We start from the raw sequence: 13,243 nt of genomic DNA, 5'->3' as shown, positions 1-13,243 counted from the left end.
AACACTAATTACAAAACACCATTTTGAATTATATGTGAGCGTGTAGGTTAGTCTAAACTACTTCATTTTCTTCTTGCATTTCTTTAAAGGGAAACTCTAAGTGTCTAAGGGATTGTTCAGAAAGCAGGCACATGAAAAATAATTGCCACCAATACTCTTAACCCTTTCAACTAAGTCAACATCCTTTTTATCTAGCCAGATGTTCCCGCCCTTGATGGGTCCAGCCCTGTAAGGTCATGCATTAAGCTTGAAAATGAAATGAAAGATTTGACAACTAAAAGCAGCTCAGTTTTCTGGATCCCAGTTGTTTACTGGACATGATCAAGATACCGAATAATAATAATCAGAGTATTTGTTAACCATTTTCTAAGTGCTGGGGTAGCAATCAGATCGCTATTCCACAAGGGAATTCACATTCTAAATGGGAGGGAGAACAGATATTTAATCCCCATTTTATAGATGAGAAAACAGACACAGAGGAGTCAAGAGATTTACCTAAGGTCGCACAGCAGGGAAGTGGTGGAGCTGGAATTATAATCCAGGTCTCCTGAATCCCAGCCATGTGTTCTTTCCATTAAGCCAAACAACTTCTCATTTATTCTCAAGAATAGTTCCTGAGAGTCATTGCCCTGCTCTGAGAAGGGCATTTCCCTTGGTTGTACTAGTTTGGCTGTTTGGGCTGAAGGAAAAGTTATTATATTGGATTTGCTTTTTTTTATTTATGGTGGGGCAAGTGAAATAATGGTTGCCAATCATCCCAGGCAACACCTTTTATCGTTTAACTATGTGCAGAACAGATTTGAAGCTGACACAGAGTGAAATGAGCCAAATAGATTTTGCAGGCACCCCAGAGCATAGCGATGCAAAGCAAGCCCTCTAAGCGGGCATGCTTAATGTTGTTTTGTTTTTCCTTGGGGGTCCGGGAAGGATCCAAAATGCGCATACCTATTATCCATTTCTGAAATCTAGATGGGCACAAAGAAAAAAATATTGGAATCCTCACAGAATAATAATTAAGTTCTAATCTCAGATCTGCCACCTGTCTGCTGTGTGACCTTGGGCAAATCAGTTAACTTCTTTGTGCCTCAGGTACCTCATCTGTAGAGAAGCAGCGTGGCTCAGTGGAAAGAGCACGGGCTTTGGAGTCAGAGTTCATGGGTTCGAATCCTGGCTCGGCCACTTGTCTGCTGTGTGACTTTGGGCAAGTCACTTAACTTCTCTGTGCCTCAGTTACCTCATCTGTAAAATGGGGATTAAGACTGTGAGCCCCAAGTGGGACAACCTGATTCCCCTGTGTCTACCCCAGCGCTTAGAACAGTGCTCGGCACATAGTAAGCGCTTAACAAATACCAACATTATTATTATTATTATTATTATTATTATTATTATTATTAAATTGGGTATTAGTACTGTGAGCCCCATGTGGGACCGGGATTGTGTCCAATCTGATTGATGGGTATCTACCCCAGAGCTTAGTATAGAGCTAGGTACATAGTAAGCATTAAAAAAAATAAGGATGTTGATAAAAAATAAATTAACGTGTAGGTCAGGAAAGTGTTTGTTCCAATGGACCAGGTAAAGCAGGAAAGAAAAATTTGGTTTTATTAGGAGGCTAAAGAGAACAGATATCAGTAATGAAAATGTTTCCAAAATTCTCCTGTGCCCCTTAGAAAATGGAAAATGCTAAATGAGACTTTACAAAAATATTTCATTTCCTTGTCTCCAAATTAAATTTTCTTGTAGAGGAGCCCCTGGATGTTTTAAAGAAAAAGTGCAGTAGACAGGTTGCTTTAAACCCAATAAAATAGTTTCCCAAGGACCTCCCTCTTTTAGCCATGTGTTAATCTGGTGAGGTTATGGGGTAAACTGCTTTGTTGGAGTGCTCTTCGGGTTGGAAAATTCTTCAGTGCATATGTGGTTTTTTCCAGTTTACAAAATCCAAACCTGTGTTACTAAAAAAATTGAACTATTAATTTGCACACCATTTAACTTGCAATTGCATTCTAAGTCTAATTTAACTGTAAATTTACCTTCAAGCTACTAAGAAACTAGGATTAGTCAAAATAGAAGAGTACACCATATGGTTGTTACAGGTCTCCCCATTTAGGCTTGACAATTTTATTTCAAATCGGCCTGTTTGCTTGGATCGGTGTGAAATTAGTCCCGTTCCTGAATTACCCTCAGGAACTCTGAACCTGGTGTCACCTTGGCAATAATACAGTTTGTTCCCTTTTTGTACCCATTTCAGTGTACTTTTCAGAAAGTTGTATTTTTCCTAGGACTGGCTGATTTATGTCAATATTCCAGTGGGTGACTTCATGCTGTGATTTAGTCATATTGTTTTTGAGATTTTCTAAATTGCTTTGATTTTGTTTCAGCTCTCTGACGTCTTTTAACTGAACTTTTTAAAATGATGTAGAAAATGATGTCTTTTGTCCAAAATTACGAACCTCCAATTAACGTTCTTCTGCCTCAAGCGGTTATAGTTACTGCTCTTGAATTTTCATTTTTAATTCAGTGATTCTTTTTGGAAGTAAAGGTTCTTAAAGGTTCTTCATTGACGTGGACCAAATCCTTCCTTAATTCTCTGAAGCTGCTTTGGGTCAAGCTAAGAGATTAGTTTAAGCTGTCACTTTTTAAACTGGAGTGGCAGATCATTGAGGGCAGAGATCATGTCTACCAGCTCTGTCATACCGTACTCTCCGTATCATCTTGCACAGTGCTGTGCACACAGAGAGTGGTCCATAAATACCATTGATTAATGACTATTGGAGGGGACGTTTTTCTCTCTGTGCTAAGACTAGCCTTGTCAACAGACAAAGAAAAATAAGATCTTCAGCCTTCTCCAACAGATTTGGAAAAAAAAAACAACAAACAGAAGAAAACCCAACCAAACATTATTCTCCATTTTGGGGGGCCTTTCTGCCTTTATTTTTAACCACCCAGAAGAACATTCTTGTCAGAGAATTTTTTTTTTAAGATCAAAATACATCACTGCCTTCTTGATGACAGATGTTACTATAAATTCAATATAGGTTTCTGTCAGGGTGAAGACGACTGATTCAGGCAACATATTTGGCCATTCACCTGGAAAGGAGCATCTTGGGCCAAACAGTAATTGTATAAGCCCAGGAGACTGAATGCCCAGGGGATCACTTAGATAAGAACTGAATAGAAACTCAAGGAGGAAACAATGTTTCTACACCCCTCCTCTTCAAAGAATAACACAATTTTTGTACTGAATTTTTCCAGTAATCTGAATTTTCCCAAGTTGGCGCTTCCCAGCAGTTGGAACCACTAGGAGTGGGTTGAAAGTCAGAACTCCAGGGCTGCTGCTGCTCAGAGTAATGGAGTCAGAATGCCATTTAGCCAGATCTGCTGGCCATGGCTGTGGTTACTGCCACTGTGCAAGCATCAGGACTTCTTTACCACTGCCCTGGTCAGTGGATCCTGACGAATAATCAGTGCAACTGTTTAGCTCCATGCGTGGAAGGACAACAGGGTCCCCTCATGACCAGCCCCAGAGTCCATTGAAGACCAGAAAACTAGGGATAGAGTCTTTCTTGGTATCCTCTTTTCTGCTACCACATGGCAAGAAGTAGAGTTGCCATCTTTACTCCACCTGTGATCCCTTCTTTCTCCAAGGAGCAGGGCAGGGAGGAATAGCTGTTATTTTGTATTTGTATTGGTTAAGCACTTCAAGCACTGTTCTAAACTCTGGGGTAGTTACAAGGTAATCAGATTGTCCCACGTGGGGCTCAGAGTCTTAATCCCCATTTAACCGAGGCACAGAGAAGTTGTGGCTTGCCCAAGGTCACAAAGCAGACAAGTGATGGGGCTGGGATTAGAACCCACTTCCTCTGACTTCCAAGCCCGTGCTCTTTCCACTAAGCCACGTTGAACTGTGGGAGAGAATTTAATGGCTTTGCTTCCTCAAGCCTCACCCCAGAAGAGGCATGGTTCCTTACACCCCAGTGGAGGCAATGCCTATCGTCATGATTTTACTGGGGCCTGATAAATTTGGGAGTCAGAGTTCATGGGTTTGAATCCCGGCTCTGCCACTTGTCAGCTGTGTGACTGTGGGCAAGTCACAACTTCTCTGTGCCTCAGTTCCCTCATCTGGAAAATGGGGATTAACTGTGAGCCTCACGTGGGACAACCTGATTACCCTCTATCTACCCCAGTGATTAGAATAGTGGTCTGCACATAGTAAGCGCTTAACAAATACCAACATTATTATTAATATTATCAGTGATTATTATGCATGAACAGAGATATTAATGTATTTTCAATTCTTCCCTATGCTAAAGAAGATGTATGATTAGTTCTAAGACATCGTATGGAGCATAGGTATAGTAAGTATCCATAGTGAAGTAGCACGGCTTAGTGGAAAGAGCATGGGCTGGGGAGTCAGAGGATGTGGGTTCTAATCCCGCCCTGCCACTAGTCTGCTGTGTGACCTAGGGTGAGCCACTTAACTTCTCTATGCTTCAGTTACCTCATCTGTAAAATGGGGAATAAGACTGTGAGACCCATGTGGGACAACCTGATTACCTTTTATCTACCCCAGTGCCTAGAACAGTGCTTGGCACATAATAAGCACTTAACAAATGCCATTATTATTGTTATTATTATCATGCACAAATTGTAACTATGTTCTAGTTGATACCTTTGTTCTACAGAAGAACATGAACTTAAATTTCCCTGTCTTCAGGCATTATGGGAGAACTAAGCTCATTATTAGTACTGAATAACCAAATGACTCTCTTGAGATACTGGTTTCCTTATCAATAATGTAAGCCCATTTTTCATTCAAATGAGAAAATAAGGTGCACATATTCAGATCTCTTATTTTAAAATTCATTTTAAAATCATTTCACACCAAAAAATTAGCCATCTTCTTTGCATGTTCAGCCAGTGAAGTCATAAAAAATAGATTTCCTGAGCATATGATGGGATTCATTTTAAATGCAGGGAGAAGAACCTGAGAACTGTTTTAATTGTCTTTGTGCACAATCACACATTAGAGACTTTCATGCACAGTAGCAACTTTTTCCTGATACCATCTAACCTCCTGATATTTTTCCACATAGAATTCCAGTAAAGAATTCTTATTGGAATTCCTTGTAAGATAAGTTCAGAAGCAGGGTTCATTTTAAACTTGAATTTCATATACAAGCATTTAAACATCTTTTTCCACTGCATCTCTGATAGTTATTCTCTTTATAGTATACCCAGTTTTTCTATATTGTGGGTCTTAATGTTCTTACAACCCATGTTAAGGAAAACTTATTCTGGAACAATCAGCTGTGCCAACTCCATGCAAATGTACAAAAAAACTGTTCCCTCTGACACTGCAGGTCTGCATTTTAACAGGCTTATGGTGTTTAACATTCCATTATTCTCTAACAAAGTTCTAAGAAAATGCATAGCACATGCTATGATATATTGAGTGTATAGAGTCTAGAAAACAATGTGTAGTTTTAAAATGTTTTTGGTGAGTGGAAATTCATTTTGTGATTGAAATATTTGCACAGGGCAAATCTAACTCTCAACAGCAAACTCTGGCTTATGGGAGTCCAGATGCATGAAGGTAATCAGTTGTTGAGGGGAGCTAGAGTGATTAGGTGGCTTAGAAAGAGTAAGTGCATGGTTTGTTGAAGAATTCTGTCTTATGCCGTGAGTCGTTTCCGACCCGTAGCGAATCCGTGGACACATCTCTCCAAGAGCGCCCCGTCTCTGTCTGCCATTGTTCCTCTAGTGGATCCAGAGAAATTTCTTCCAAAAAAGCAAGAAAATTAGCAAGAACAGTGACTCCAATTAGAAGTGATGACTGAAGGAAATGATGAATGGCTTTTTCAGATCATGAGTCCCCTCAGCACCAAAGTTCATGTCTGATTTCCCACCTGTGTATTCTTTCCCATTGTTTAGTACAGTGCTTTGTAAACAATAAGTACTAATCAATCAGTGGTATATCTCGAGGCTTACTGTATGCAGAGCACTCCACTGAGCACTTGAGGAAGCACAGTACAATAGGGTTGGTAAACTACTTCGTCAAAGAGCCACAATCAGGTGCATGAGGGAGGTGAGGCTAGATAGGTAATTTAAGACGGTGAATTGCTGTTGCAGAATTGCCCTACAGGTAGTCTAAATTGATGCTTTAAGCAGATAATTGTATATTGCATCAGGAGTAGCTTGTTCAACATCCAGTTATTTAGCATTACTGTAGTTTTAGAAGAATTAATCCATCATTCTATACAATCTTGTATCGTTACTGAAATATTGGCCTTGATTTTTCTACAGCACTCTCACTCTTTTCAGCTGTCACAATCAAATAATGTCAGACCCACACATGACCAGATGAAACTGTTTGGTCTAAAGGTCACGGCACATTGGAAACAATGCCCAGGCAGACTCTAAAACAGAAAATTTGGAGGTTTTTTTTCCTATTTTCTCAGTAGAAGATGTTGTGCTAAATATGTTTTAACATACTATTCACATAACTAGAATGAACCTATTATTTTTGCTGAATACTAGGATAGTAGGGCTTTATCCCAAGCTTTTATACTTTCCTTTTTCTTCTTGGCAAATTTGAGAGCTGAGAAAAGGGAGAGTGTGTGTTTGGGGAAAGAGGGGGATTGGGGAGGAGAGAGTGGAAGTTTCCAAAAATTCTTGAGCATTTGTACTACACATCTCAGAATGCTATGGGATCATAACTGGTCATGTTCTGGGTACCTACCAGGCTAATGTGAAAGCCCACTGAAAATGAGCTGGAGCTGTTGAGATTGGTCAGGATAAGTTGATCAATTTAGCCAGGGCAGATTTCAGTTCCTGAGAAGTGACGTATTTCCCAATAAACTACATAGCCTCCAGTCTGAAGCAAACAGTTTTTTGGGGGTGGCAGTTTTTCAGGAAAAATAATACTCTTCATAAGGATAAAGATTTTGTGCATGTATTTTTAGTTGCAGCTTGTGTCTTTCCATCAATTTGAGCAACACTGAAAAGCAGATGTAGGAAGTGAGTTTGGCACAGGGCACAGGATTTCTTATATGACCATGGCCTGCCTGGAAGTGAGCTCAGTTCAGGGGGGATACAGTCATTCATGGCAGGAGAACACTTTCTTATTGTTTCATTTTAAACTAAGGAATAAAAGCATTTGTTACCATTACCCCACTCGGGTAACAGGACTCTCCTGCTAGATAACCAAAACTGAAGTCACCATGCAAACAGGTCCTAATTCTAAGAGATTTGTAGGTGTGTTTTTTTTTTTTATAATTCCTCAGATAGCTTACAAAAAATCAGGACTGCTCTGGCAACACTGGATCATATGTTTGGCCTGTATATAGCATATTTGGGATTTGGCAGTGTGTGGATCACCCATAGTTCCCCTCTAACCTTTTGTTGGGAAATCCTACAGTCTTGCTCCTTCTGACAGGTTCTAGCTAGGGAAGCTTTGATGCAGAACAGCATGGAAATTAGTGTCCAGGATTAGGCTTCGAATTAACCTTGCGTTTCAGTTCTCTATGTTAATCCCATTTGCCTGTAGCACAGATAATTGACACCTTGTTTTGGACTTCTGCAGAGTTTCCATGAGCTAAATCTTGGAGAATGAATTCATATGCTTTGTGAGGGAAGTGAATGTTTCTAGAGCATCATGAGGATATAGAATATTAGAAATGAGAATTGTGTGCTTCTTGATTCAACTAGGTCTCACTGTATTGAATATAACCATGCAAGGACCTCTAGGGGTGATATCATTATTCTAAAAAGGTGGCAGGGATTTTACTGTGAAAAAATGGTTTGAGAAGGAATTGTCTACAGAATGACTTAATTGTACTTTGAAGCAGGTGTGATTTTTTTTTCAATGTAGATCTTTCTCCTTTTCTGTTTGATTTTCTTGTGAAAACCTCTATTTAAAAAAGTGGATTTTTGTCCCACCTTTAATGCTTAAAGTTGGGGACATGGACTAGCAAGAAAACACATGTAGAACTTGATTTGCCTTTTGTTTTCTTTTTCTTCCAGACTCATGAATTTTTCTTTTATGATTAACTATTTGTGTTAGCTAGGAGACCATTTCCAGAGTTAAAGTTGGCATTTATGATTATTATAATTTTTCCCATTATAAAGTATATTCTCTTTCAGGAGGAGAAAAGTGCAGTTTTAAGGGCATGAGAGAAAATGTGATTAGGGAAATGGACAATTATTAATATACAATAAAGCTATCTCAGTGGTTACTCATTTTTTTCCTGATGTATTAGTTCAAATATTTATCATTTTTTAAGTAGCCCTAAATTCACAATGGTTGTACATTAATAAGAATAGATCCAGAAAACACCTCTTTTAAAGCAACACCATTTCAGGTACAACATGCCCTGTGAGCTGAATATTGGGTGAGGTATAAGGAAAATTCTGTCCATGATTCTGATTTGCTGTGACCTTTACCAAATGGCTTATTCTCACTGTTTCTTTCTGTTACCATAAAGAGAGCACAGTTCCATTCTGCCTCTCAGATGCCTCTAGTGAGGATATAGAATATTTGGGAATATATTTGTAATTTTTATTCATGCATAATTTATTATAACTAAAATAAAACAGTGAAGTAAGGAATATTGTAGGGAATGAATGTTTCCAATACAAATACATACAGACTTTATAGCACTCAGCAATAGAACAAGACACTTTTTAGAAAGGAAATGGACTGTGTCTCTGCATGCTCTTTTTGGAAGCAAATGCACTTGGTCGCCTTTAGAGGTGGCCTAGCTTATTTTCTTTCTTGCTTACTCCTATTAATAAACTATCGCATTTTCAAGTCTTGATAGAATCTAAAATGTATTTCACTTATCCTGCTGTCATTACTTTAAGGCTCGCCCTTTTGCTGAAATAAGTGAGATATTGCCCTCTGTTATTGACCTGATGAACTTGCTAGAAGCACATGGATTAGAGAGATTCACAAATACTGCTTCCCTCTTCTCGTGCTACGCTTTCCACCTTTGCTTATTTATTGCCATTGCGATCTCCTAGAAGTTGAAGCTCAGTCTTTGAGGTAGTTTTTTTCATGGCCCAGGAGTTGTTCAGAAGTTTATAATCTCTGACACAGAGAACACAGAATCTGTATTAGAAAACTGCAAATCTATATTTGTGTCATTAATGCTACCCCTCTATAAAGAACTGGGGCTTCCAGTTCAATCATATTTCAATCAATTAATAACTATTTGGTTATAATGCCATCCCTTCAGTCAACAGTAGCACTGGTGAATTTATTCACGACTTCCTTAATGCTCACATGTATATGTCTACTGAATTTATTAATTTTGATAACTCTTGTTGTAAATATTTTTTGTCTACCTCATTAAAATGGAAGTTTCTTGTTGATAGAGAGCATATTACCTTCATTATTTTTCATTGCTTGTCTAGTACAGTTCACTGCAGCAAGTGAGTGCTCAATAAAAGTTAATACTATTCTAGCCCCTGAACCTATATATTGTGAGAGTAAAATGAGAATTTTGGTGTAAAACACTTTGGAAAAATTGAAGTGTTATTGGAAAAAAAAGTAAGGTATTCCAAATCCTGAAGATATTGTGCTATCTCTACTGAGCTTTAAAACTAAGTTCTAATTTGTCAACATTTGGATTACTTAGAGGGATTTAGGAGTCTAAAACCAGATCAAGGAAGTAGGTAAAGGGGTGGAGGGTTATGTGTTGCTGAAGGAAGATGTCAGAATGCCATCCTCCCTTGGACACATGTCTATGTCGTCACATAACCCTTTTGTTGGGGTTACTCTAAGTCACTGTTTGTCAATAATAATAATGATGATGATGTTGGTATTTTAAGGGCTTAATGTGCCAAGCAGTTTGTTTTGGGCAGAGAATTTGTCTTCTTGTTGTTATATTATACTCTCCCACACACTTAGTACAGTGGTTTGCACGCAATAAACTCTCAAAACTAAATGACTGAAAGCATGAATGAATACTAAGCACTTAGGTAGATATGAGATTATCAGGTCCCACATAGTGCTCACATTCTACGTTGGGGGAAGAAGAGGTATTGAATCCCCATTTTGTAGATGAGGCAGCCGAGGCAAAGAGAAGTGAAATGACGTGCCCAAAGTCAAGCAGCAGGTAAGTGGTGGAGTCAGGATTAGGATCCAGGGCCTCTGACTCTCAGGACTGTGCTCTTTCCACTAGGCCATCCTGTAAATCACCTGTTTGATTACCCAGGTTCACTAATCATGGGGGCGTTTTATGGGCACAAAAAGAAGAAGGAGCAGAAAATATGCTTCTGATCTTCCATTGCCCCTAAATTCTGGTCATCTTGGAGCCAGGAGTGGAAAGCCAGTTGATCAGCTCAGAACTGTGTGAATGGATCAGTCTTTTATCTCTTTCTCTACTCCATTTGAGCCTCATGTAGGACAGGGACCGTGTCAAACCTGACTAACTTGTGTCAACACCAGTGCTTAGAACACTGCTTGACACATAGTAAACACTTTACAAATACCGTAATTATTCTAATTATTATTGTTATTATTGTCATCAATAATAATAAAATCCAGCTGGTGTTCCAGGGAGAAGAGAGTCACCGTTCCAGGCTTCTAGCCATGAAAACCTATACTCTATGCAACTCTGGGTAAAATACAGGAGGTATTAGCTGTGTAGTGCCAGCCAAACCAAATGCACATTTAAGAGTGATGGTTTCTCCTCATTGGGCATTTGGCAAGTGGAATAGTAGTTTGGAGGATGAACAGTCTACAGGGCAATGGCATCAAATTAAAACTGGAATCTCCAAGGAGGTTCTGGTCAGGAAGTCAGGGAAAGGGGAAGTGTTGAGGGACAATAGTGTTGTTGTCACCTGAGTCAATTGGCTGGAACTGGGTCACTCCCAGCAGGGATCTCAAATAAGCATATTACCATTGTTCTTGTCTGTCCATCTCCCCCAATTAGACTGTAAGCCCATCAAAGGGCAGGGGACTGTCTCTGTTACCGATTTGTACATTCTAAGCGCATAGTACAGTGCTCTGCACATAGTAAGTGCTCAATAAATACTATTGAATGAATGGCTAGAGCATGGTCTTTGGAGTCAGAAGGACCTGGGTTCTAATCCCAGCTCCTCCACTTGTCTGCTGAGTGACTTTGAGCAAGCCACTTCACTTCTCTGAGCCTTTAAGTACCTCATCCATAAAATGGGGATTAAAACTGTGAGCCCCATGTGGAACATGGATGGGGTTAAACCTGGTTATCGTGTATCTACCCTAATTCTTAGTACAGCACCTTGTACATAGTAAGTGCTTAACAAATACCATGGGGAAATAGACAAATTCCAGTGTAGGAGTTGTATCATTCTAATTATTTATTTTGATGCTATTGATCCCTGTCTTCTTGTTTTGTTTTGTTTTCTGTCTCCCCCCTTCTAGACTGTGAGCCTGTTGTTGGGTAGGGATTGTCTCTATATGTTGCCGAATTGCACTTTCCAAGCACTTAGTACAGTGCTCTGCACACAGTAAACACTCAATAAATATGAATGAATGAATGATTTAGAGGGTTTAGTATGACAGAAAGAGGACAAAGAAGGTTGCAAACTTTCCCCTCTTAGTTTGTGAGTCTTGGGAGGAACAAGGGTCACGTCTAATTCCCATGAGTGTTCTTTCCCAGCTTTGAGTACAGTGCCCGGCACACAGTAAGCACTTATATTACTTCTACCACCTCCTTCACAGATACCGCAAGAACTACTTGGGCAGTGTTTACTCTTCTTCAGTGGGGAAAGTTCACCCAGTAACATAGATTTTATTGCTTAAAGAATGAGTGGAGAAGCAGTGTGGCCTAATGGCAAGTCAAAGGCCCTGAGGTCTAATCCTGGCTCTGCCAATTGCTCACTGTGTGACCTTGGGCCATCCACTTAACTTTTTTATGCCTCAGTTTCCACAACTGTAAAATGTGGATTCAATACCTGTTCTACCTCCTACTTGGACTGTGAGCCCAGTGCTGGGCAGAGACTGTGTCTGACTGAATTAATTTGTACCTACCCCAGCACGTAGAAGAGTGTTTGACACATAATAAGTGCTTAGCAAATACCGTTAAAAAAATGTGAGGGAGGACCAGCATATGGTTGGAAAAGGAGAAAATTCTTTAAAGTGAACAGTCACTGCCACTGCCTTCATATCCTTTTGTCTTGCTTTTTCCTTTTTGAATGTCTTTGCACATTGCACTATAATAGTAAATCTCATTTATCAGTTGCTCATCAGTTCCATTTGATGCTAGTACCTCGGATGGCAAATCTGCATTACTCTTAGTAGACTTATGCACTCTCTCTGGGAGTTCTGTGGATTCCCCATAGTTCCTTCTGGACTCTGTCGGGTGCCCTCCAGGCACTCTTGGTAATAAGTTTCTGTCTAATTCATTGATTTCTGTCTAAAGCATCTTGTCTTCATCACAGTTTGATCAAGTCCTTTGGGCTTGCCTACTATGTTTATTTTGAGGACTATTGAAGAGGAGCTCTCTCACACTGACCTCCTACACTAAATCCTGTCTCACACTCAAATTAAATTCAGGATATTAGCATTCTTTGTATGTTCCAGGACTGTTGTATCAGAAAGAGACCACATTTTCTAATGAAACACCTTACCTCCCCTCTGCTCATCCTATTAGCCACACCCTTGGATCTAGAGCCTTCTCTGAAAGAGGTTTGCTGGGCTCCTGTTCCTTCTTCAAGAAGTGAGGCTAAACTTTGGCTGGAATTCATTCATGGCAGAAAGAATGGGAAAAGACTAAGCACTAGCCACACTTGTTTTCTTGCCTGCTCTCTGCCAAAGGTTTTATTGCTAATGGGTTTAAGAATATTCAGAGTCGAGTGGAGGATTTGGGTTTTCTTTCACTGGCTTTTCCTCTTAGCAGCCATCAGTAAAATGTATTGAGTACTTCTACCCCAGAATTTAATACAGTGCTTGGCACATAGTAAGCACATAATAAATACCATATTTACTATTATAATTATTGCCATCATTATAATTATTATAATTGTTCTATGTCATTTCATTGCTAGAGGTCATTTTTTGCTCTTCCATTTTAAGCTTCTAGAGGGAAGAAATACTGTTGTTGTACTTTACCATGCTCCTAGTACAAAGCATTGAACTCAGTGGGTGCTCAATAAACATTACTACCACCACCACTCGTGGGGAAGAGTGACTCATTGGAAAAGCCAGGGGGGTGACGACTGTTTTAGGTCTTTTTCTGGCACTGAGCCTACGTTCCTT

The 13,243-nt window shown here is 39.5% G+C and overlaps 1 protein-coding gene across 3 annotated transcripts in view; it reads left to right on the top strand.

The window, feature by feature from the left end:
• The window catches only part of SNTG1 (syntrophin gamma 1), a 426,064-nt gene that overhangs the window by 85,363 nt on the left and 327,458 nt on the right, over nucleotides 1–13,243 (top strand). The window lies entirely within an intron of this gene.

The sequence above is a fragment of the Ornithorhynchus anatinus genome, chromosome 7, assembly GCF_004115215.2.
Source record: "Ornithorhynchus anatinus isolate Pmale09 chromosome 7, mOrnAna1.pri.v4, whole genome shotgun sequence".
Taxonomy (NCBI): Eukaryota; Metazoa; Chordata; class Mammalia; order Monotremata; family Ornithorhynchidae; genus Ornithorhynchus; species Ornithorhynchus anatinus.
The sequence above is the reverse complement of the archived record's forward strand: the minus strand, read 5'-3'. Positions and strand labels throughout refer to the sequence as shown.